We start from the raw sequence: 25,286 nt of genomic DNA, 5'->3' as shown, positions 1-25,286 counted from the left end.
GTGATAGCCGCCTTTATCTTCCAAAAGATTCCAAGAAATCTTAAAAGAATCCCTAAAAATATTGGAAAAACAATCCCCTTAAAAACACAACTAATTCGGACTCGAATGGTTCCGAAACAAAACCCAGAAAACGAAGGCAAACTTCGAAGAATAAAACAATCCGCAAATGTCCCACATAAATTAATAAAATTAAAAATAAAAACTGCAAACAAGAACCGGGAGAAAAAACTTAGAAAAAGTCAAGCATAAATGAATCCAAAAAAATAATAATTCGGAACGGTGTCGAAAAAAGTCAAAGAAAATTTCAAAAAGTATCAAAATTTCAAAGCTTAAAGTTTCCGAACAAATCCTTAAATAAAAATCCAGAAAAATCCCGAAATACTAAGCACGAAGAACCATGAAATATTCGAAAAATAAAGCACCATGAATCCCGAAATAATTCTGAATGGTCCTAAAAAATTCCTGGAAATAAAAGAAAATCGGCGCAAAATTACAAGGATAAACTTTTCCGTAGTAAAGAAAGCGGGAAAGAACTGAGAAAATGCCTATTCTCTAGGAGGGGAAGTTGCGAATTTTTACTGGACAAATTTTTAAAAACTTGCAAGTGAGAAAACAGGTGATCGCATGCTGCTGTGTTCAATTCAAACTAATAAGTAAATCATTTATGGGGTTTTTATAGTTGAAATTAAGAAAATAAACCTATTTAAATATAAAACATTTAAGACATGAAATACATATTGTTTTATTATGAAATTGCTACGAATAAATCTCAAATTTATCAACTGTTCATGAAACTTCCAAATTGTTACTGGTATTGCGTTCACGTACTTTTTGGATATTTTTCTACATGACAGCAATTTCTCAGAAATTAAGTTACTGGAGAGTTGCTGAACAAACCTAAAGTTCCAAGAAATGCAAAATTAAAGTTAGACGAAGAATCGAGAAAACAAAATTTCGATGTAGTTAAATACAATTAAATCCGTAAAAAATTTCTGTCAGTGTCAAAAACTTTATAAAAAATTTATTCGAATAGTCTATAGAAAATATAAAACCTTGGACAGACACCTTGCCGAATAGATCTCGAAACAAATCTAAAAAATAAAAAAATCCATAAAAACCCAAGAAAAAATTAAACAAAAAAATCAAAAGCATTTCGAAAACAATAAACACAAAAAATTCCCAAAAATCCTGCTCGGTCGAGAAACTCGATAAAAACCAAAAAAACCGAACAAATCTCGAAGATTCCGAGCAAAATCTTAGCGAATCCCGAAGAGTCACAAAGAACTCCAAAAGCAACCAAGAAACTAAATATAAAGCAGTCTGAAGTGAAAACTCGTGCCACTCAACAAAATGCGGAGGGCCCCAAAAATAATTCGAGGAAATACTCGAAGAGACCTGGATAAAAACGAAAAACCTTACACCCAAATTTTGCGGTATAAATCTGGAAAGGTTTCCGCGGAAACTTCATAATATAAAGATAAATCTTTGCTTGATTTAACATTAATTTTCTTTAAAATGCAATGTGTAGAAGTTCAGATGAACTGAGGTGAATGAACTTTCGAACAAAAAAATGTCTCCTCGAGACAAAAACACCGATATATCACATTTTAAGATATGACTTTAAATGCCGAAGATATTACGAAAAATGTAGAAGTGCAACCCGAAATTCCTAAAAAAAAACTAATTTATTGCGAAATTGCCTTGTGAAAATATTTTAGACTCAGAGGTGTACGTCGAACGTTTTTGTCGGCAAATTCCCAAGAAAATCTCGAGAAAAAAACACCAAAAACCCAACTTACCCAACTAATCTCGATGATTTCCAGCAAGTTCTAAACGAATTCCGTAGAGACACAAAAATCCCCGAAAGCTGCCAAGAAAAAAAAATCCATCCGAAAGTTTTTATTCCCCCCATAGTATATACATGAAAATCAAAGGTGAAAAGTGAATTGGTTCAAGGAAAATGAAACTCATGATAAGGCTGATTTACCTTTATTTGTTGGAGTTTTCTCAGAAACCTTCCGATGGATGAAAAATTTTCGGGTGAAGCTTTTTTCAGACGAAACTTAGGATAAGGCAGAATAATTTTTGTTGGATTTTACTGTATTTTTTTTTTAATTCATGTTATGAAAGCTGAGATGAACTAAGGTCAAAGGCTTTCTGAACAAAAAAAATTTCTCCTCGAGACAAAACCCCCCATATATCACACTTTAAGATACGACTGGTAAATGTCAAAAATATGGCGAAAAATATAAATGGCTTATCAAAAAAAAATAAAAATCGAAACAGCCTTGCAAAATTACTTTAGACCCAGGGGTGCGCAACGAACGTTGTTTATTTGCGTACTGTCTAATACAAATATATGTACTTACATTAGGCTGTATCACTCCCAATACAAAAGAAAATCGGTACTTTTTCCACTGGAATTATAAAATCTATTATATTTTAAGACTTTCACCAAAATATTTCGTAAAAATTTTAAGATTTACGTGTGCTGGACCGATTTGAAAATACCTCCAAAGATTGAATTTTTTTATGAATAAAAAGTATTAAAAACCCTCATAAGATGAAAACAGTTTAAACTTAAAAAAATTTGTTTGAACTTTTTCATAGATTGGGTTAAGAAAAACTTAACTTAATAATAACTCCGCCAAAATAAACCCATTCAAAGACTGAAAGAGAAAGGTAAGATGAACGAGCGTCAGTCCGAGTTGAATTAGGATGAGTTGATATTTGAAAAAAAAAATATTTAAATTAGGAAGTGAATTAGTTTCTTTGCAAATAAATAACCCATAAGACTAAATCGGCATAGTTTTGGCCCAATTATTCAGTTTTACTTAAACCCATCTTTGAAACAAGTTAAAAAAAAAACAACATAAAAATCGCATTGTTATGATAAGCTGTTTTGTCATTTGAGGAGATTTTTTTCAAATATCCTTTAAGATAGTATTTTTGCTCATAAAAAGCTCCATTTTAGGAGATATATTCAAATCGGCCTAGCTAGCGTAAATCTTAATATTTTTCTGAAATATTTTCGATAAAGTTTTCAAATATACCATATTTTGTAATCCCAATGGAAGAACCGCAACTTTTTTTGGTGATACACTCTAATGTACATATATTTAAGAACAGTAGACAAAAATTATTAAGAACCAAACCTAAATTAAAAATTATGTTCTGAATTTATTAATTGTAAAACTTTCTAACATATTTGTTATTTTTTTTCAGAATTTGTGAAGATTTTGTGGTGGATTTGCATAGAGGTGAGTTTATCATTGAATTTTAATGCTTTATGGTTATTCTTTAATTAGATGGCGCCTGGAAAAAATAAAAATAAAATTGGAAATCTGTATGAAAGTGTACATATATTGGCCATTTTTTTTAACAAAGTTTTTAAATTCTTCCTTTTATTTCTAGTCGCTAGAAGTACGGGCAAAGAAAAGTAATCATCTTGAAAAGTAGGTGTTTGATGCGCATTTTAGCAAAAGTTGCATTAAAAATAAATGAGGCAAGCGGATATGTTTCAAACCTTGCATAAAATTGGCCTAGTCCATGCTGACGAATAATATCGCTCTGCAATTTCGTGCAGAAAGAATTTAATTATACCTTGTAATAAAGGATTATAAAATGAAGATATTCGCCTTTTAAGAATTAAAATACCACAAATTTCCTTGTTGAAGTCGAACCTACCGAATAGTCCTACTTTGCCCACGCAACATAAAAGATTTATTTTCCTAGATGCAACTGAATAGAATTGACAATTAAATTTTGTGATGAGATCAAAATTACAAAAAAAAATATTTCTGACTAAAAAAACACAAGGTGGCAACGCTATTTCACGGGTTAAAAATCACTTTACGCTAGGGCTGCCAGATTCTGAAACGGAGAAAGGAGTACATTTCTATTTTCGATAGAAAAAAAGCAGTACAGAACTTAAAAAAGGATACAATTTCTGTTTTAATTTTTTTGTGCAATTTATTGTTACAAATTACTTACCATTATTTAGATACAAACAAACACGGATATCATAGAAATCTTTTTCAAAGCAACAATAAATGTTAAGAATAAATAACTAAATTCTACAAAAGAATTCCAGGCTATTCCTGAATGTATGGCAATTTTTTATTTTATAATTTAAAACTTTTCTGATTTTTATACCCGAGCGCCCTGCACCTACCTGCCTACGACCATGCTTACACCTTTTCACTATCACACTTAACTTTACCTACTAAATAGTGATTGCCACAATATGAATGGCAAAGTACAGGGCGTAAAATAGTAACTGTCGCAAAGGTTATTCGAAAAATAAAAGAGTCCTTTAAAGATTTTGCAAAAAAAAAAGTATTTTTTGCTAACTTTATAAATAGTTTACTTTAATTTTAATAATTAGATTTAAAACTTTAATCCTTATTTCAATTTGCCAGCTTTGGGAGATAAGTACATGCTTTTTTCAGGTGTATTTTTTCTTAGATTTTGTATAAACAAAAAACAAAACTGTATAGGTATAGGGTTGGTCGAATGAATGGCCTCCTAGTCACCAGTTCCGAGTCTTTTCAAATGCTGAGTATGAGGCCTTATGTTGGGCAAACGGCGGAGTATAAAGGAGCCAAATGGAGGAAATTAGCCTATGGTTACATAAGATATCGTCACTACACACGAATAATGGCGCGCTAGTGTTTTGACGGCGAAAAAAGGCGCGTAAAAAAATTTTCCGGAAAAAGATGCTTATGAAAAACTTCGGCGAAGTATATTAAGAGTCTTTGACGCTGAAGTTTTTTTATGCGTCTTTTCTCGCCGTCGTTTTTTGAGCTTGCGCCTTTATTCGTGTCTAGTGACATTATGTAATAAAGTAGCCGACGAAGACTTGCGTGCCGCTTGAGCTTTTCTCTCAAAGTGTTTACCGCTGGTAAACGCAAATGAAGGTTAAAATTTAAAAACTTATTAATAAAATTTAAGTAAAATCTGTGGATAATTAACAATAAACTAGTTTTTTTCGCAAAATCTATAAAGTTCCCTTTTATTTTTCAATAAAACCTGTGCAACAGTTATTATTTTACGCCCTGTATATGATAAAATATTAATAGCTGGAAAAAGGAGTACAAAAGAAATACAAAACCAAGAAAGGATAACATTTGCAGATATTTTTTTTTGGGAGTACAAGGGAAACATTACAATAAAAAAAGAGTACGTTTACTCCCAAAAGCAGTACCTCTGGCAACCCTAATTTACGCCCAGTAGCGAATTGTAAATTCATAAAGAATTTAATGGCTCAAAAATTTGCAATTCAAAAGAATAAAAGTATAATTCACGGTTATTTATTTACTGCTTGTAATAAATTTGCTTTGCAGCAAAAATAATTTTTTATTCATCAACTGTTGGCATGCGCTGCAAAATTCACTGCCATTAAACAGTTTGAAAGCCACTATAGGAGCCACTGTCATTTTCCAAGCGCATGTAGTCATCTTGCTCGCACTTGGCATAATTGCCCAAACAACTGTCACTTTTTTTCAGTTGACAAGCTCGTCGTGAATTTTTATACGTTTTTCGTTTGTTCTCCGTGAAATTTTCGTGTTTTCTATAAAATATTATCATTAAAATTGTGTAAAAGTATTTAAAGGGTGTATTTAATTTAAACCTTGTGCGTAAAAGTGAAAAAATCGCTGAAAAGCATGCACGTGGGTGTTGAAAACAAGAAAATCAAGTATTGCTGATTGGAGTGAGGCGGCTTTTCCAATTAGCATCGTCCCACCATACACGGTTCGTGTGTTTGTGTGCGCGCGAACGCCTGTTTTTGACAGCTAACAAAAATCGATTTGTTTACATGCGAATTATTGAGGAAATGCTAGTTTGTTTTATTGAAAAGTTCAATTAAACTATAGTGCAACGTATTTTGTGTGAATAAAAGTGAAACGTCTTGAAAGTCTGCAAAAAATAACGGCGTTTAACCAGTGAAATATGTTGTTTTTGTATCGTGAATGACTCTAGCCGGCACTGTGGAGCCATACTGCTGCGTTGACGTTGACTGCGTCGCCAACTTCTGCCTTTTGTTTGTGCAGTTCGGGCTGCTGATTGTTGTTGCTTGAATATTATTTACCTGTGCTATGTTGCACAAGTGCAGCCTTAAATTAAATCCCAATTGTAAATGCAGTCAAAATCTACAAGATATCTGGTAATTTTTAGTGCAAAATATTAAATTGCCTGCAGCGAGGGCCAAAAACCAGTTTCCTCTACTAATTTGTCGCGTTAACGCCTTTTTCCAACGCCAAAATAAAGTTACTTTGTCTGGCGGTATAGAGGCGCTTGGGGTGCGTGGGCGTACCACCAAGAAGCATAGATGAAGTAGTCTTGTTGTAAAAGATTAACGAGTTGAAAATAAAATAGCTAATGCAAGAAAACCAGTTTACAGTGTCTGCTGGCGTACAATTTTCGCCTGGCAGCTGTGCTGGCGTGCAATCGAAGTAAAGTGTGTTAAATAAATAAAATTTGTGAGATTTCTGTAAAATCAAACATCTATTCCCCTTTAATCCCATACAAGCAGCCCACGCATTACATAGATATTGCTGTGAAAAAAGCCGGGTGTTGAACATTTTTCATGGATTACGCTTTAGTGTTGACTCAATTGTGCTTTTGTTCTTCGAGCCTTACGACTTGAACATACGTCGGTTTCTACGGTTGGGAAATATTGTTTAAAAGGTACGATGTATTGACTAATTTTCAAGTACTTTGGGTGCTGCGTTTTTATTGAACGCTTAAAATTATAACTTATTTTTCTACTGATATCAAACATAAACATACCCTAGATTGAGTGCCTTCTATGTACATGTATCACCGGTTGCTCTTAGGATTCAGCTCTATTATCTTATCAGTTTGTACGCATTAAAGCATTATAAACAAAATGTACGACAACAACTGCGTGTGCCTACCTTAGTTTAATTAGTAAACTAAATGCTCAAGAATTGTAGTTTTTAAAGTCAGCGCTATGCACGCAAGCCAATACATGTGCGAATGGTATGCTCTTATCCATTAGTAAAGTGCTATCATAACCAAGACAAGGTCTAAATTAGCTGCTCATATAATTTTGCTTTATTTGTTAAGTAAAGGTAATTGTGCAACTAAATAAATGTTGTGATTGCAATTGATATCAACTGGCTTTAATAGTGCCTTCAATGGTGGTCACATTTTAAATGGAAAACGAGTACCACTGAACTCATTGGACTTATATTTAGTTGTTGTTTTTGTTTTAGCTGCTAAGTACTTATATTTAGTAGTTAGCTTTGGCGGCGGGGTACTAGAGCATAGAGTCATGAGATCAATTTAATCTTCCCGGATTCTATTTCCCGTCAAATAAAATTCACGGTTGAACCTAGTTTTAACACTTCCAGAGAATATCTTGGAATTCAGTATTTTTTTCTAGGAGACAATACGCTTTTTAATCGCTGAAGTGTTTAATCGTTGTTGTTGTAACAGCATGAGATTTCCCCACGCACATTTTTGGGGAATCAGCTTAGTTGCCAGTTCTTAGTCTGGTATAGATCTGGGTGGTTCCCGTTATGTAGACCAGACTGTCGTGGCAACGAGTTGTTGTTGTTGTTGTTGTTGTAGCGGCTACAACAACCCCGCCCAGATCGGTTGGTATCTCAGTCGTTGTCGTCAAGTTCCACTAACGGTAACCCTAGGAAGCGTGCAGCTTCTGCGGGGTTTGCCCATAAGGACAAGGTCGTTAGGGATGTCGGGTTTGCCGGGCATGCGAAGAGATGTTTCGAGTCATGTGGGGTCTCTCCGCATGCCGGACATTCGTTAGGCACATCCTCATTCAGCCTACTCAGGTAGGAGTTTAACCTGCTGCAGTAGCCGGAGCGAAGTTGTGCAAGTGTGGTGCGCGTCTCCCGAGGCAGATGAAGCTCCGTCTCGTCAATGTCCGGCGGTGGTGTGCCTAGAACGGCATTCACAGGTCTAGAGTCTACATAACTCGAGACTGAGTCCCTGTGAATGCCGTTCAAGGCCTGTCTGTAGGCTGTCGGGTCCAGAGGTTGCTTAATGAACCTCTGGACTTCGTCCGTTAATTCATATAGATGCCTCCTGACGTGCCTAGGCGAGGGCTCCTCTGCAAGCAGCTGTCTGCACGGGTGGCCACTTCTGTGGGTCCAGATCAGGAACTGCTTGCAGAGCATTATATTGTGCTCCTTTACCGGGAGCATTTGCGCCTCGCCGTGCAGGTGGTGTTCAGGCGTCATCAAGAGGCATCCCGTCGCTGTCCTCAGTGCGGTGTTTTGTGCGGTCTGTAGCTTCGTCCACTGCGTCCTACTAGTCCCAGGCGACCACACTGGCGCTGCGTAGTTCAAAACCGGCCGGCCTATTGCCTTGTATGTTGCCAGCAACGTTTCTTTGTCTTTGCCCCAAGTACTGCCGGCTAGCGACTTGAGGACCTTGTTGCGGCTCTGTACTTTATTGACAATAGCGGTTGAGTGCGCAGAGAAGGAGAGCAGGCTGTCGAAAGTTACTCCGAGTATTTTGGGGTTATTCACCGTCGGAATTGGTGTGTCATCGACGTGAATCCCCAGCGGTAGCCTGACCTCCTTCGTCCAGGTTGTGAACAGGGTCGCGGAGGATTTCGTAGGGGAGAGGGCTAGACACTTTGCAGTGAAGAAGCGAGAAAGTTCGGAGAGATAGCCGTTTACTTTCGAACACAGGTCATCAATTCCATTCCCAGTCGCCATAATCGAGCAATCGTCGGCATAGGAGACAATCGAGACTCCCTCTGGTGGTTGAGGGAGCTTTGAAATATAAAAGTTAAACAGTAGCGGGGAAAGGACACCACCCTGAGGAACCCCCTGTTTTATTTTTCGCTGCTTACTCGTTTTGTCTCTGAACATTACCGACGAATGTCGACCACTTAGATAATTTGCCGACCACCGTTTGAGCCTCTGTGGGAGAGAGGAGGCCTCTATATCTTCTAGTAGCGTGGAATGGCAGACGGTGTCAAACGCCTTTGACAAGTCCAACGCTACTAGAATCGTTCTCTCACAGGGACGGTTACGGTTAAGGCCACGAGTTATCTGAGTGTTTATGGCGTTAAGTGCTGTTGTTGTGCTGTGCACTTTACGGAAACCATGCTGATGCTTCGCTGGGGTCAGGTGATTTGTGAAGTACGGGAGTAGCAAGGCCTCGAGTGTCTTCGCTACCGGGGAAAGGAGTGTAATCGGACGATACGAATCTCCTTTGTTTGCAGGTTTCCCCGGTTTGAGCAGTGGGACCACTCTCCCCACCTTCCAGATGTCTGGGATGATGAGAGTGGCCATTGACAAATTGAGGACCTCCGTTAGGTACGCTACCCCCGCAGGACCCAAATTTTTCAGCATCAGCATGCATATACCGTCGGGACCCATGGCTTTGGAGGCTTTCGCCTTCCCGATGGCCACCTGAACTTCACCGCAAGTGAAAGCAAGGGGGGCACAATTTGTTGGCAGTTTGTGCAGCCTTCTGGTCACTCGACGCTTGGCTTTGTCCACCGGAGGATGCAGTATGAACTGCCGGCTAAAATAGCTCGCGCATCGCTCCGGGTCCGACGAAGCATGGTCGCCGAAGGAAATTTCGACTCTGTCGTCGTGCTTCGTCGGATTAGACAATGACCTCACGGTTGACCAAAGCTTGCTCACACCAGAGGTGAAGTTGCAAGTCTTCAGATGCTCCTCCCACTTCTTCCGCTTATGTACGTTTACAAGTTGCCGAATCTCCGCGTTGAGATCCCTGATACGGGGATCTCCGGGATCGGCCTGACGAAGGCTATCACGCTCATTTGCTAAAACAGCCGCTTCGGCAGGGAAGTTTGGACGTGGGTCCGATATGCACCCTGCCGGTATGAAGCGGGCTGCAGCAGCAGTGATAGCCCTGCGGAACTTACGTTCACCGAGATGGACGTCGGTTGGTGTGGGGAGCGATGTGAAGGTGTTTTCAGTAAACTCCGCGTAACCTTTCCAGTCAGCTTTAGAAAAGTTGACATAGGTCCGGTGTTTGGCGGAGGCAAAGTCGGTTGGTTTATCAATCGAGATGACTATGGGTAGATGGTCTGATGCTAGAGTCAGCATAGGTCGCCACGTTATGCTGTTTATCAGACCAGCGCTGACTATTGTGATGTCTGGCGAGCTACTGCAGTTACCCATAATCCTGGTGGGTGCGTCGTCGTTCATTGTGCAGAATGTCGAATCGTCTATCTGCTCAGCCAAGTCTGTTCCCCTACGATCGTTTGACAGGCTTGAGTGCCAAAGATCGTGGTGCGCATTAAAGTCACCTACTACCATACGGTTTTCACCTCTGAGGAGCGCACCTATATCAGGGTGATATCCTGCCGGGCAGCAGGTATGTATATATTAAATATTTCGAGCTCGACATCGCCTGACCGGATAGCGATGCCCTGACATTCTAGGGTGGTATCCCTGCGGTCGATGTCTGCTTCGATAAGACGATACTGCACGGTGTGGTGCGTGATGAACGCTAAGCCACCACCATTATCTCGCTCGCGATCTCGACGGTGCACGTTGTACCCGGCACAATTCAACAAAGTTGAATTGCTGTGCAACTTCGTCTCTTGGACCGCAGCTATTAATATACCATGCCGACACATAAAGGCGGTTATCTCCTCAATCTTGCTCTGTAGCCCGTTACAGTTGAATTGGAGGAGCTTCATGTGGTTCGGGAGACGTGTTGTGATGTGGGGTGTGAGTGAGGTGTATGTTCTTGCCGCCGTTGGCTGTGTGTGCTGCTGGGGTGATTGCCTCCCTGTGGTGGTAGTGGGGGGCGTCGCAATTGATGTCAGCGACCGAGCAGCGCAACACGGGCCCTCGAAGTTCCCCGTCCAATCTCGCGTGGTGCGCAGACCTGAACATGCCCTAAAGTGGCACCAGCCAAGGCAGGTGTTGCACTTGACTGATGTCACATTACGGAATATTCTGGTCTGACATACCGTGCAGATTGTAGGGGGAACCAAGAGTTGTTGGCGGCGGCGTGTGGGTGGTGGTGCGGTTGTGTGTGTTATGTGGTCTGTGGTGGCTGTGGTATGTTGTTGTGTTGTGGCGACTGTGTGTGGTTGCTGTGTGAGTGTGTGGGGCTGCACGGGCGGACTATGGGTTGCCGTGGAGGCTGCTCTATTTGAGCAACAGGGGGCCACGTACGACGTGGTCCACTGTCTGTGTGTCCGTAGTCCCGAGCAGACCCTGAGGTGACTCCACCCCTCGCAGGCATTACACTTGACTGAGGTGGAGTTGTGGTGTAAACGTCTTCGGCATACACAGCAGGTGTATATTTCTGGCCCAGGGTTTGACTCGATGCCAGCCCTGAGTAGGAGAATGCGTAGTGAATGTTGCCCTATGGACGGACAACTTCTGAGATACTTCGCCGACCTAAACGGGGTTAGATCGCCGAAACAACAGCCCTTGGTCGGGTGAAACCCGAGTCATTCCGGTACGTAGAACCGGCTGTCGTGGGAACGAGTATTTATGGTTGGTTTGTGGCCTGTTTTGTTATCTACCGTATCTGGGTCAAAGTGGTCAGTAGGAGTGCCTTAGATAACATTTTTCCCCAGCATCTGGTTCTAGCAACAACTAAAAGAAGTCTATTCACACACCGGCCACCCCTGACAAACTTTTGTGCGTACATCTCCAATAGAAAAATAGAAAACGTTTGTTAATTTTGGCGGTTATCATTTTGTTTTTCTTTTTTTTTCTCTTTTTATATGTATTTCACAAAATAATGTGTGTACTTTTAACATAAAACCATATCTACGCTCTAAATTAAAATTACATTCACAATGACTGAAAAAATTCAATTTATCCTAAATCAATAAAAAAACTATACCTTATTGTATTTACTATTTAAATATTTGAGTAACATACAATAATCGGCTCGTATTAAAATTAAATCTGACACCGTTTTTTTTCATGCCTGCATATTGTATACATATGTACGTACAATGCACACTAGTTTTTATGCGTGTGCATAAGCTTCGTCTAACAAATAAAGTTATCAGATTTTAATCCAGCTTAATATTATTCAAAAACAAACCGCAATGGTTAAATTTAAATTGTCATATCTACCGTTCAATTCAAATCAATTTAAATTAGTGTAGCAACACATTATTTGCATTGAATTCAATTTTAAAATTTTACTTTTCACTTCAATTACATTTCGGTGGTCAGATTTTGGTCAGCACAAAAAATTCGAAAAAGAGCAGCAATTATCCAAATAATTGATAGCTGTGAAAAATTTAATAATGTACAAATCACTTTCAAATATTAAAAGAAAAATATGTAAGTTTGTATGTATGTATGTATTTACATAAGTTAGTAGTGCGTTGAATTCAAATACAGTGGTGATTCTTTACTTAATATTTATTTATTTTTTTTTTTCTATAAAAGGACAGCTCAGTATCTAAGAAAAACCATATAAATTCATATTTAAAAATTTGTATAAAAATTATGAAAATTCTGCAAAATTGCATCTAATTTTCAATTATTTAATCAATTTTTTTTGAGTATGAAGTTTTATAGCCCATTAAATTTTAGTTGAATAAAGTGTAAAAAAAAAACGCGTTAATTTTTGATGTTTATTCTGAATGTATGACGCAGGTCACAAACGCTTCTGGTAAAGCTTGATGTACGAACATATCCTTCGGAAAGCGGAGTCGAGCGGGGCGAAGCCGAGCCGAGCAAAGCCGTTCCGAGCTGAGTGAAGCTTTCAAATTGCTATAGCTATATGAAAGTGTTCATACAGCAAGCTATTTCATAAGCGTTTTGGACAAGGCGAATTTATACAAGGTGGTGTTGACAGAACAAAAACAAAAATAACAACAACAAATTATACGCACATTGACAATCAGTACAAAGCAAAATTACAACAAACACACCATGTTGACAAAAGGTACAAATTCGCCGTGAAATCAGCGGATCCGATAACACCACCTTGTATAAATTCGCTTTGGTTTTGGAGCTGAAAGCAAAGCAGTTTTTTATTTTAAAATTTCTTTATAATTTTTATGTTTCATGACGCTGCTGCAACGCAGATATAAAAATATTCAAACGATACTTTTGAATAAAATTGAGCAAATATTTTTCGCGCTTTTCATTGGCGATAAGTTTTGTGGTATCTTTGCAGCAGAGTCCGTGGGTAAAGCTCCGCTTCGTTTCGTTCAGTGTGAACGCCAGCAGCTTCGCTTTATTCCGTCTTGCTTCGCTCGGCGCCAACTCGGCTTTCTGTGTGAACGCACCCTTAGGCGAGTTAGCGTTGTTTAAAATAGGCTGCGTGTTTTTCAATGTAAAGAAAGTTGGGGTGTCACGGGGCAGAATCTATGCCCCTTACGTAGCATACTGCGGGGAAGGCTTGTCACTTTTCTGGTGGGATGTGGGTTCAAGCTATGTTCAGCTCAACATAAAAAAAATAAGATAAAAAATAAAAAAGGTCTTTTAATAGCGGTCGCCCATCGGCTGGCAGTGGCAAACCTCTGAGTGTATTTCTGCCACGAAAAACAGCTTCTCATAAAAATACAATCGCCCTTTTGTGTGTCAACATCAAGGCGCACGCCACAAATCGGAGGAGAAACACTAACAGTTGTATAAGCGCCAATCTATTACTATACTATTATTAGTATTTATTTATTGATTAGAGTCTATGAGAAAGTTAAAAAGTATTTAATTTAAAAGGCTAATTTAGGTAATTGAGTTCCCGAAAGAAAAGTCGATTTCGATGAATTAGAGATTAGGTTGAATTCATTTGTAGCTCGGCAGAGGAGAACATTCCCATCGTAATTTGTTTTACGATTACTGCTATAAAATGTATAACATAACACAACCTAACATGACGTAGCACAACATAAAACATAACAAAAATAACACATGACATAAGTTAATTTAACATAACATACCAAACCATAAAATAACACTACATAAAATAATAAAATATCTCATTCTTCGGAGATATATATTTTTTGTCTCTACCTTCATCTTTATCACTTTCTCTATCTCTATCTTGGTCTCTATCTATCATCTTTATCTTTATAGTTATCTTTTAATTTTTACCGTTATCTTTTCCTTTACCTTTTATCCTGATCTCTATCTACAGTCTTTTCTTAAACCACATATAAACCCTCAATTTAAATTTAGCTCCTTTGTATCTATCTTTCGGTTTCTTTACTGTTATTTTAATTTTTGCCTTTATCTCTTTCTCCTTCTACATACTCAACTTTAGGAAGAAGTCCTTGTACATGTGAATCTTACCTCCCTATTCTAGCAAAGTCACAAAACTCATCGCATCACTATTGTGATTTACACTGCGCTTCTAAGTATGCTGATAAGACAAATATGCTGCTGTAAAAAAAAAAAAAATTAATTGTGAGCGTTTCCTTAGCAAAATCTAATAATAATCACAACAATGATGCGCTTACTATTGTGACTGTGTAAGAATAGGGGGTTTAATCTATATAAATCTTATACCTAAACTGCTGCTTAGCGGGTTAATTTCATACAGTGCCAATATTAAAGCATACATTTAGGCTACACTTGCTTGCTTAATTATAAGAGCTTTATGTATAGCGTAACACCAAATTGAGGAATAAGCGACCTTTTTTTATTTTAAAACTATTACATTTGAAAATATTTTCAGTTAAGACAAAAAAGAAAAAGATGAAAATCGAAAAAACTGGCTTCCAGAGCTAAGTTTTAAAACTATTACATTTGAAAATATTTTCAGTTATGTACAAAAAAAAAAAAAAAAGATGAAAATCGAAAAAAAAATAGCTTCCAGAGCTAAGAAGACAAAATAAGAGACGACTTCTGGTAATGCATTTCCTATTTTAATCAAACTTCACCAAATCCCACTGCAATGTGAAGTGCGAACTAGGAATGTTAATCCCGGGATCTCGGGATCCCGTTTTTTTAGGTCCCGAAAGTCCCGGGATTCTTGGAAAATAGTCCCGAGATTTGTAATTTGCACTGATGGCAATAATAGAAATTCCTTTTCTTGACCAGTATTGGCTATACTTATTTCTCTTTTTTATTTAATAATTAATATTTTTTTTTTATAAATGTCTAGCTAATTACACATATGTATGCATAACACCGTGCGACAATAAATTTTACACAAAAAAATCAATATATTCGCGAAACCATGAGCCAAATATAGTAAAATTGCGTTTTTAGTTGTTCACTCTTGAAGTCAGTAATTCAAAAATGATTTAAAAAATTCAGAGAAATGTGCTTAGAGAAGAAGTATGGGTATCTAATTAAAGAGGAAGTTCTGTGGAATATAAACAGATTGAATTTTTTGGTGCATAAGGACTGGTAGGTATTCAAAATATCCTTTTAAAATTTTATCCTTCAAATTTCGCAATACATATTTGTTTTTGAAAAAATTATATATTAAAGACTTATATAAACTCGATAAACTCCTCGAATTTCGTCCTTCTAACTTTATAAGCTAAAAAAATTACCTATTCGTCTTTGTGAATCCATTTTTAAATTCTAATGAAATTTCCTCTTTCCTTTGATACCCATTTTTTATGCTTCATTGCATCGAATTTTTCAAATAAGTTCTGGAATTAATCATATCTTTGATATTACAAAGTCCTTTAAAATAAATCCTGGCGTCAGAGGGAAAAAATAAAAACGCAATTTTAAATAAAAAAGTAGGTTTCAAACTCATTTATATATTATTTATTTTATGGTAGGAGAGATAAAAGCAATTCTTTCAATTGAAGTTGTTGAAAAGTAATGAAAATCTAAATCCCGGGACTAATCTCGGGATTGTGATAAAGACATCCAAAAAATCCGGGGATCGTAAAAAGCGAAATTATTGGGCATCCCTAGTGCGAACGTACTTTGTTTGCTATATACTTAAATGTTTGCTGAAATTAAGAGCAACTCAACTATCATGCATCCCCCAAGACAATGTTTCATTTATTTACTGAAGCTGCAATATGCTTGATTGCAATACAAATACTTTGGATTTTGTGTGGGTCGAAGGCGCACGTCCCTCTTCAACAAAGAAAACGAAATAGGTAATCAATTCCCAAGGGTCAAATAAATTCATAGCTACTAATGAGCCATCATATGCAGTATTTATTTGATAATGCATAAATTACAGTAGCTTTTCCAGTTGCCAGCAGAAGGAAAAAAAAAGCTTCAAATACTTACTGAAGTATATATGTACTACATAAGTAGTAAACTATTATATGACCAGCATTATTATCTTCGTAAATAAACCCTTTTATTTTCACGGCAGACGATCACAATCACAATTCGTTAAGAATTTGCGCCGGCAATTAGTTGCATAAATCAATTGAGCGAAAAATCGAAATGCGATGAAAATGTAAACATCATTAAATGCTCAGCACACACACTCACACACACACACATACATAGGTATATACACTAAAATGTCTTAAAAGCCAGCAAAAGCACTAAAGAAAAGAAGTATGAACAAAAAGGACATGAAGTAACAAAAGGAGTAGCAACATAATAAATATGTATGCGAGTAACGACGCAAGACGAATAACAATAACAATAACAATGTATACATATAAATAAATAAACATTTATGTATGTATGCAACAATACACTGAGCTGAGAAAATAAGTAGCCGTCTGTCGATGCAGCGACAGTGCCACTGCGACGACCAAGACAAGTGAATTAAAATGCGGCTACTCATCGTACAGCTGTTCACATTTCCCAGTCAATTTACTTGCCTCTGCCGCTATCGGCGTTGGCATTGCACTTGTTATTTCTTCGGACAGCGTTGCATACTTTTACACACTTTTACTTTGGGCTTTAGCCAAATTGCAAGCCGGAATTGCAAGTAAGCTGAGGAAGCAGAAAAACGGAAATTTTTAAGGCTGCATGTATAAGCTCATTTTTCTTGCCATTAAATTTTTAATTTTTTCTTATGCCTCTACGTAAAAATTGGCAGGTAGGAATATTTGCTTTGACGGAAGTATCCCGCTGACACAGAAGTTGCTTAAGTAGTATCTTTCAAAATCACATGCAACCACCAGCTATTGGGCAGTATTCTGCATTTCTCGAGAAGATGAGAGAAAAGAGGAGAAAATTTGAAAATTTGCGAAACGCTGCACCACAGAAAGTGGAATAAAATCGTTTTATATGCACTCAAAATCGCGGTTCCTTTTTCTTCATAGAATCTCTGATTTTGAAAACAAAATTTAATGCATTTATAAGTTGAGGCCATGAACGTACGCAAAAAGTAAAGAACCAGCTAGTTTCTCTTAAGAAATTATGAAAGCACTAGCAAATACAGGGCGTGCTTGACTGCGTCTTAAAAGTATTTTTGTGTTGTTACTCCCTACCAAAACTCTTGAGTATGGCTTCATTCATAAACAATAATCTAGATTTGAAGAACTTTATGCAGTGAGATTTTCAAATGAATTTTCGATTTATGAAGCATACTTTATTGTTTATAAGTAAGGGCGTTAGTTAATATATTTTCGAAGGTATTTAATCCTGGAAATTGAATATATACTTTTATGTCTTGATTCTACATATCATGCACTTTCTTCAAATCTGTTTTAATTCAGTACTTTAAGTGACTAAAATTTTTCAAATAGCTGGCAATCCGCTATAAAAGTATTTTTGGCAGTAAACATTCTTAAACCTCTTGAGTTTGACACCCGCAATGAAATATTCCATTTATTTTATCAATTTATTAATTGAATAAAATTTTTCAAACAGGTGGCAACCCTCCTCAAAAATCTTTTTGCCATATACCCATACTTATTGCCCTATTTAATTTATCATATGAATTAAATCAAATTAATATTTTAAAACAGCTGGCAACCTTCCACAAATATATTTTCGACTCTAAGCCTTCTTAAAACTCTTTCTTTTGACAGTCTTATTGCAATATTAATTTTATTTTACCAATTTAATTGAATTGAAATTTTCAAACCGGTGGCAACTTTTTTCCTATATTTTATGGTAGACCTTTAGCAATGCCTGTTTGCAAAAGGAACTGCATCCCAAGAAGTCCAGAAATTGAACGAAATATGACTGGAAGGAGAGGTCGTACGGATATAGAACTCTTTGTTAGTCGCTGCTAGTGGAATGTAGCTTCCAACGGCGGAAACGTGGCCGACCTTTTGATTTGCAAAAACTTGAACCACATCTTCTCCAAACACATGTAGGGACGAAACCTTCCCTACGCTGTTTCCCACAATTACGAAGCTCTATTTTCTAGCATGACCCCAAATATCGGAAGTTTATTGGTTTTACAAGATACTATAATTTTTTCTTTAATTCTATTTGTAAATTTGAATTAAGAACAAGTAAGAAAGCCTAAGTACGGGCGGAGCCGAACATTAAATACCCGGTGCAAGTATTAAATATATGTTTCATCACCTTTACGAAAGCTAGCGCTACACGATAAGTCGGGGTGTATCAATTTTGAGTAAATTAGCGTCCTTAATTTTCGAAATATTGCAGTTTCAAGCATTTCTGAAATTTACCGTTATATGAAAAGCGGCCGTAATTTTAGTCCGATTTCAATAATTTTTAACGTTTTGCTTTTATGTGGCAAGCACAAAAAAAATACCGAGTTTGCTACAAATTGGTAGAACGGTTACCGATATACATATGTGACACGTAAAGTTAAAAGGGACCTACGCCCAGAAAAAAAGATTTCGAGAAAAAACGACTTTGATGTTTACCAAGCTGATTTTGATGCTTCTGAACGTTTTAATGGATTGAAACTCGTTACTCGGGGATTTTCGGGGTCGCTGATTACGAATCCGATGTTAGTTTTCCAAAATTCAAAATGGCGGATCGAATATGGCGGATGACTTTTTTGAAAATTCATCGGAATCGCTTGAAACTCATTACTCGGGGATTTTCGGGGTCGCTGATTACGAATCCGATGTTCGATTTTAAGCTTTTTGCATTGGAAAGAGCGGCCCGTTTACTATAAGAGTCGATGAAAAAGTGAAAACCGATTTTTTCTGACCGTAGGTCCCTTTTAACTTTACGTGTCACATATGTATATGTGATCATTGGTGGGCGGTGCAACGCCCATTTTCCAAAATTTTATCATAAACGTATTTCTTGGTAAAGAATTGTTGCAAGCATCAAGTTTGAATAAATTAGCTTTAATATTTACTGATTTATCGAAGATTTTGTATTTCTCCAAATTACCGTTATATGGGATGTGGGCGCGGTTATTGTCTGATTTTTTAAATTTTCGGCCATTTAGTATGCTGTACCAAGGCCAACAACTGTGCCAAGTTTGGAAAAAATTGGTGCAGCGGTTACCAAGCTATATACATGTAACCATAAGTAGGCGTGGCTAGGTCCATTTTCCAAAAATTTATAATATTCTTATTTTTCGTCTGAAATCTATTGTAAATATCAATTTTGAGTGAATTATCTTCAGTAGTTACTAAAATATCGCATTTTTCGTATTTCTGGAAATTACCGTTATATGGGAAGTGGGCGTGGTTACAGTCCGATTTCGCCCATTTTCAATACCAACCTACCTTGGATTACGGGAAACCTACATACCAAATTTCGTTGAGATATCTCAATTTTTGCTCGAGTTATCGTGTACACGGACGGACGGACAGACGGACAGACGGACAGACGGACGGACAGACAGACATGGCTTAATCGACTTCTCTATTCATTCTGAGCATTTATGTATACTTTATATATATATATATATATATATCTCGATTCGTTTTGGCTGTTACATACAACCGTTATGTGAACAAAATTAATATATCCTTGTGCACAAGTGCGCTCGGGTATATAAAGGTGGTACCTCAGAGGTGGTCCCATACTAATTTCGTTTAGATCTGATCATTGGATCATGAAGAAAATAACGGTACTCTTAATTTTTTATGAGAATTGAAGTCGGCTTTGTTTGTCCGAAGAAGCCTTAGAAGCCAGTCATAAAAATATAAGGCATGTGCGATTTTCCCATGCACGTCTAAAAACCAAAAAAAAAAAAAAAAAATTTTGAATGAATTCAAAAAAGTTGAGAAAAACATTTTAAAAGACACACAAGATCAAAAATGTGGCTAAAATCTAGTTTTTGAGAAAAGCATACATGGGAGGTAGTCATGTCCTTGCACGGAACGAACCGAAATTTGCCACACAGCTTGAGGGCATAATTTTAGAGACAGCTACCAATTTTCGCCTTATTCTGTTTATAATTTTAGTTAAAATTAAACTTTTAAAATTAAGGATATAAGGGAGGTAGTCATGTCCTTGCACCGATATTGCCAAAACTTCGATTTTTTCTTAGTTTACATATTCTGAAGCGGTACACCCACCAAATTTCAATTTTCTGCGATAACTCCCCTAATTTTGCCGATTCGCTATATGGGGGCGAATCACTGAGCGCCTGCCGTTAGCTAACCAATTGAAATTTCAACTGCTTCAGTTCGTTTTTTTTTTGCAACTAATTCGCAACAGTTTTTAAAAGCATTAATTTATTTCAATTGTTTGCAAATTAATTAAATTGTTGCTATGGGCCAACCAACCAACCGCTCTCCCATGAGGTGCATTCAAATGAACATCAGCACAAAGGCATGCAATGTGTATACAGTACACTAGCTGGCATCATATGCACATAAATGTTTCTTTTAACATATTTTTTTTTTTTCATCTTCATCCTAATAAATTCGTGAACGCAACCCTTGCTTTATCTTACCCTATGAACTTGCTGCACTTTGCAAATCTAATCGAATGTGGAGCAACACATTTTTTTTTGTTTGTTCCCGGTTAGTTGTGTCTGATTCAGTTGTTGTTTTCTAAGCACATATTACTCTTTGACGTTTATATTGTCCAATACACTAGCAACATGAAAATTAATTGCTAAAGCGCTGAGTGCTGTCACCGAACCGCTGCCCAGCTGCTCGACCAACCAACCAACTGACCGACCACCAACTATCAAGCTTCCACCATTTCCCTAGTGAGCAAGTGTACAATAGCAGAAAAAAACTTGCAAAAAAAATAAAAATAATTGTTGTGGGTGTTGTTAGTGCGTTTGTTGTTATTGTTGTGCAGTTGTATCTACATACGTACATATGTAGCAATCCAGCTGCGTTTGCTTCCTGGCACGCATGTCGCTAATTTCTGTTACTTTAGTTTTACAGCAAAGCGAGTGCAATACACTTTGTAGCAATTTAAAATATTGCAACAACAAAAACAAAAACAATACCGACAACTTAGAATAACAATAAGCAGGCGAGTGCATATAAAGTAAGTATGTATGTAGAGAGCAACAGTTGCCAATTGCTGTGTTGACTGGGGCTTGAGGGGGAGTGGCGGGTGTGTTTGGTGTAGAATAATGAAGCACGCTGCTGCTGCTGCTGCTGACAGCTTGATTAAATGGCAACAATTATGTTGACTTAACATTAAATTTGTTAATTTTTTATTCAGCAGAACTTGTGCGAACTGTAGTATATCGGTATGGCACCACTAAAAAAAGAAAATACTACTGGGCATACAAGCATTTACTGTTTATGGTGTTAAGTTTGCTCAGCGCAACGGATGTTTCACTACACATTCCACTTTCTTTATTTTACTTCAGTGTAATACATTTAAGTTTGAGCTAAAATCCAAGCGAATACTCTTAAATCTACTGCGGGAATTATGTGTTGAATATGGAAAGTTTTACCGACAAACATATCTAAAAATTATATTTTCTCTATATCCATATCTTAATCGTCCATTTGTAATGTCGCTAACAATTCGACCGAGAAATGTACGATTATGAAACTGGAATAATAACGATGATTTTAAACTATAACGTTATAGATTAAGTAATACTATACATACGGTGACCATCCGTTCTGTTTTTTGCAGGACCGTACTGTTATTTAAAGGTCTGTCCTGCGTAGTTTTTCAAAACGGAGAACCCCCAAAATGTACTGATTTTTTCCAAATGTCCTGCCTTTGTCCCGCATTTTCTTCGATATTTTAAAATTAACTTTTCCTAATCGAAATAAAAGCAGTGTCGATAACTAATTGATAACTACATAAGGGTAGGCTGGTTTTGAAGGTTCAACTAGTCAATGCGTTCTAAATATTGTACGGTTATGCACAATGGATGACAAGAAATTGAAGACCAGCATCAAATATATCGATAACACTGTTCTACAAATTTTGTGGTAATCGCTTAAGAAAAAAAATATTTTCCAAGCCAATTTTCTTTTCAAACAAGCGTTTTGGTACATTTCGGACCTACTCGTCAATATCTCATGAATAAATTATCCAATCAACATAAGCGACCTACAGTCCTCTTACAAAAATATATTACTTTGCCGATTTCGATGAAAATTATAAGTGTTACAAGCGACCAAAATCGAAAAATTTAAATTTCAATCATTTTCTTTTTACAGTAAATGAAAATCTGTTGAGAAATTTAGATGTTACGGAACACAATCTGCACAAAAAATATATATTATTGCAAAGAGCCCTTCAATACCTTTCGAACTGTTGGTCGTTTCATGAGATATTGAGGAATAACTGAAAAAGTACTAAAAATACGTTTTTCGAACAAATCTCGAAAACACTTCTTTGAAACCACTGGTATTTTTTTCGTGTTCAACGACCCAAAGTTTGCCTAAAAAATTTGCTTTACAGAGGTTCATATTTCTTGTAAAGTAATATGTAATATGCCTTATTATAATTTTGTAAATATTCATTACTAAAAGATTAATACCAATGAAGCAAATAAGATTTATGTTAAAAGTTTAAATTGGATTAATAATTAAGAAATATACACTCTTCGTTATTTGAATAGCACATCCTTTTAATACTTAGTAGGTTCAGTTTTCCTTTTGTTTGTTTAATATTCATTAACTTTTTATAAAAATATCGCATATTCTACGTCTACATCCCATTTAAAAAATTTTTGAAAATTAAAAAAAAAATTGTTGACGGTGCTGCGCATTTTCTTCCATATAAAAATTTTGTCAAGCATACTTTGTATGGTAGAAAATCAAAAAAAGGGCGCGCTATTCAAATGACGAGGAATGTATATATGTAGTATATTTTTGTTATTTTTATACTACGCAATTATATGTAGGTACATTTTTTGAAAAATTGTCCTGCATTTTCAAAATATATTTATGGTCACAGTACTTATAAGGCACAACATTACTTACCGGAAAATCTTTTTTTATGTCTTTGAAGGTCTTTGGAGGACCTTGGAAGGTCTTGGAATTGACCCGATACATTCCAGTTTGTTGATAAATTTCGATAATTTGATACATATCGATAATTCAATGATTTTCAAAAACACTAAAATCCCTTAACTTAACAAAATTCGATATCTCGAGTAATTTCGATAAAATTCTATAACCTTCCGTTTCGAGGGCTCTACAGATTTCGATAAATCAAAAATATATACATATATCTCGATATAATTCGATAACTCGATAACTCGATAAACTTTGAGTACCTCCATATATTTCGTTAACTCGGTAAATTTGGAGAGCTCCATATTTTTCGAAAGCCATCGACAAAATTCGATTCGTAACACAATAAAATTCGATAAGCAGTGATAATGCGATAAACTTATATAATCTTGAAATTTCGATAACTCGATGTATTTTGAAATTTCCAAAAACTTCGATTCGATAAATCGACAAATTTCAATAAATCGATAAATATCGACAACTCGAGACTTGAAAGAAGTCGATGCAATACGATAGCTCGAAAAAATTCCTTAGCTCTATAAATAATGATAATTCAGTAAATATCGATAACTTGACAAATTTCGATAATCCCATACATTTTTTTTAGGTCGATAACTATCCGTAAATTTCGACAACTAATTTTATGTGTCCATAAATTTCGACAACTCAAAAAACATTGATCAGTTTGAATAATTCGTTACGTTGAGATAACTCATAAGCATGGATAACTCGATAAATTTCTATAAGTAACTACAAATTTCGATGACTCGATCATTTTCGGTAACTTAATAACTCTCGATAACTAAATTTTTTATGACTGAATTTGTTTCGTTTTTGTATTGAAAAATTTCAATAAATTTTCGTACCCTTTCAGTTACCCTAATTCGTAGGTATTTCTCATTGTTTTAATTTTCGTCTTTATCTTCAATTTTGCCTTCACTTTTTTGTCACTTAGATATACCTTCATCATCATATTTATCTTTCTTACAAAGTTTAATACCAAATGCGAAGTAAAAGAAAATGCAAAAAGAACTCAAATTCGACCGGTTGAAACAACAATTATACACAAATACGGAAATTTTAAAACGACTTTTTGGCCGTTATTTTCAACCCATTCTTATGTTAGCGTATTAATATATAGATGGTACATCCATCTATCTCGGCAGCCAGTTCGAAAACGCCCATCTCTTGACTTAAAAAAATACTAATTTGATCGATAAATTTATCAATAATGAATCGAAAATAATATACCTATGCATTTAAATTAATTCCATCTAGCCCACCGCTTCTGAATTTTATCGAACATATTTTTTGTAATTTAAATAACTAAATTTCCCGCTTCCAACTTTATTTACCGGTTAAAAAATTCGTGTTTTACCAGCTCCGAATAGAACTGCGAATGTCTTAATTTTCTCAACGCGCTCTCAAGTCGAAATCACTTGGTCCTTCATTCTAAGTATTACTTTTATTTAAACATTCCCCCTTTAAATTAGCCAAGTGAAAAGTAATATAAATTTTCAAGTACCATACCCACGCTGTAAACCTTTTTGCCAGCTGCCTTCACATTCACAGAAAAATAAACAAAACCAAAATTGTTGGTACTCGTACAAGGAAATCATTCGCTTTCGTATTGCAGCACATTTTTATCAGCGCATTTCATTCTACGCACATTTACTTATTTCCAATTCAATAATTACAGCAAACATTCGGCGAGAAATGTAAAGCCATTCAGTTGTGTGCAAATGAAAATTGCAAATAAAATTCGTAAAAAAGGCAGCGTAAAATTGTCCAAATAACAAATAGGGTGATGGTGAGGGGGAAGAAAGTAGCGAAAGGCGAAATTGTGCGCAAGAATTGCTTTATCTATGACATTGAGTAGAGGTACCCCATTGCGATTGTCGCTGCTGTTAAAATATCTATGTACATACATAAAAATACAAATGCAAACAAAAACACAAACACAAATTGCCCTGATAGGTTCACAGCGTGCGAAGTTGTATGTACCTAACTCCCGCTTCTAGCTCGTGCGCGGTGCAGGGATGCACCATTGTTATGAAATATACATACATAAATGTATTATCCCTCTGAATTACTT

General features: G+C 36.3%; 1 protein-coding gene across 1 annotated transcript in view; it reads left to right on the top strand.

Annotated features, from left to right (window-relative positions):
• Nucleotides 1-5,522: 5,522 nt before the first annotated feature.
• Nucleotides 5,523-25,286, top strand: part of LOC118735705 (tyrosine-protein phosphatase Lar) — a gene marked incomplete at its 3' end in the record, with an annotated part of 988,245 nt that continues 968,481 nt past the window's right edge. Inside the window, 2 exon segments of the mRNA XM_036465626.1 lie at nt 5,523-6,166; nt 6,533-6,690.

Source organism: Rhagoletis pomonella, unplaced genomic scaffold (genome assembly GCF_013731165.1).
Source record: "Rhagoletis pomonella isolate Grant_MI unplaced genomic scaffold, Rhpom_1.0 Rhpom_scaffold_00003, whole genome shotgun sequence".
In the NCBI taxonomy this organism is placed as follows: domain Eukaryota; kingdom Metazoa; phylum Arthropoda; class Insecta; order Diptera; family Tephritidae; genus Rhagoletis; species Rhagoletis pomonella.
The sequence above is the reverse complement of the archived record's forward strand: the minus strand, read 5'-3'. Positions and strand labels throughout refer to the sequence as shown.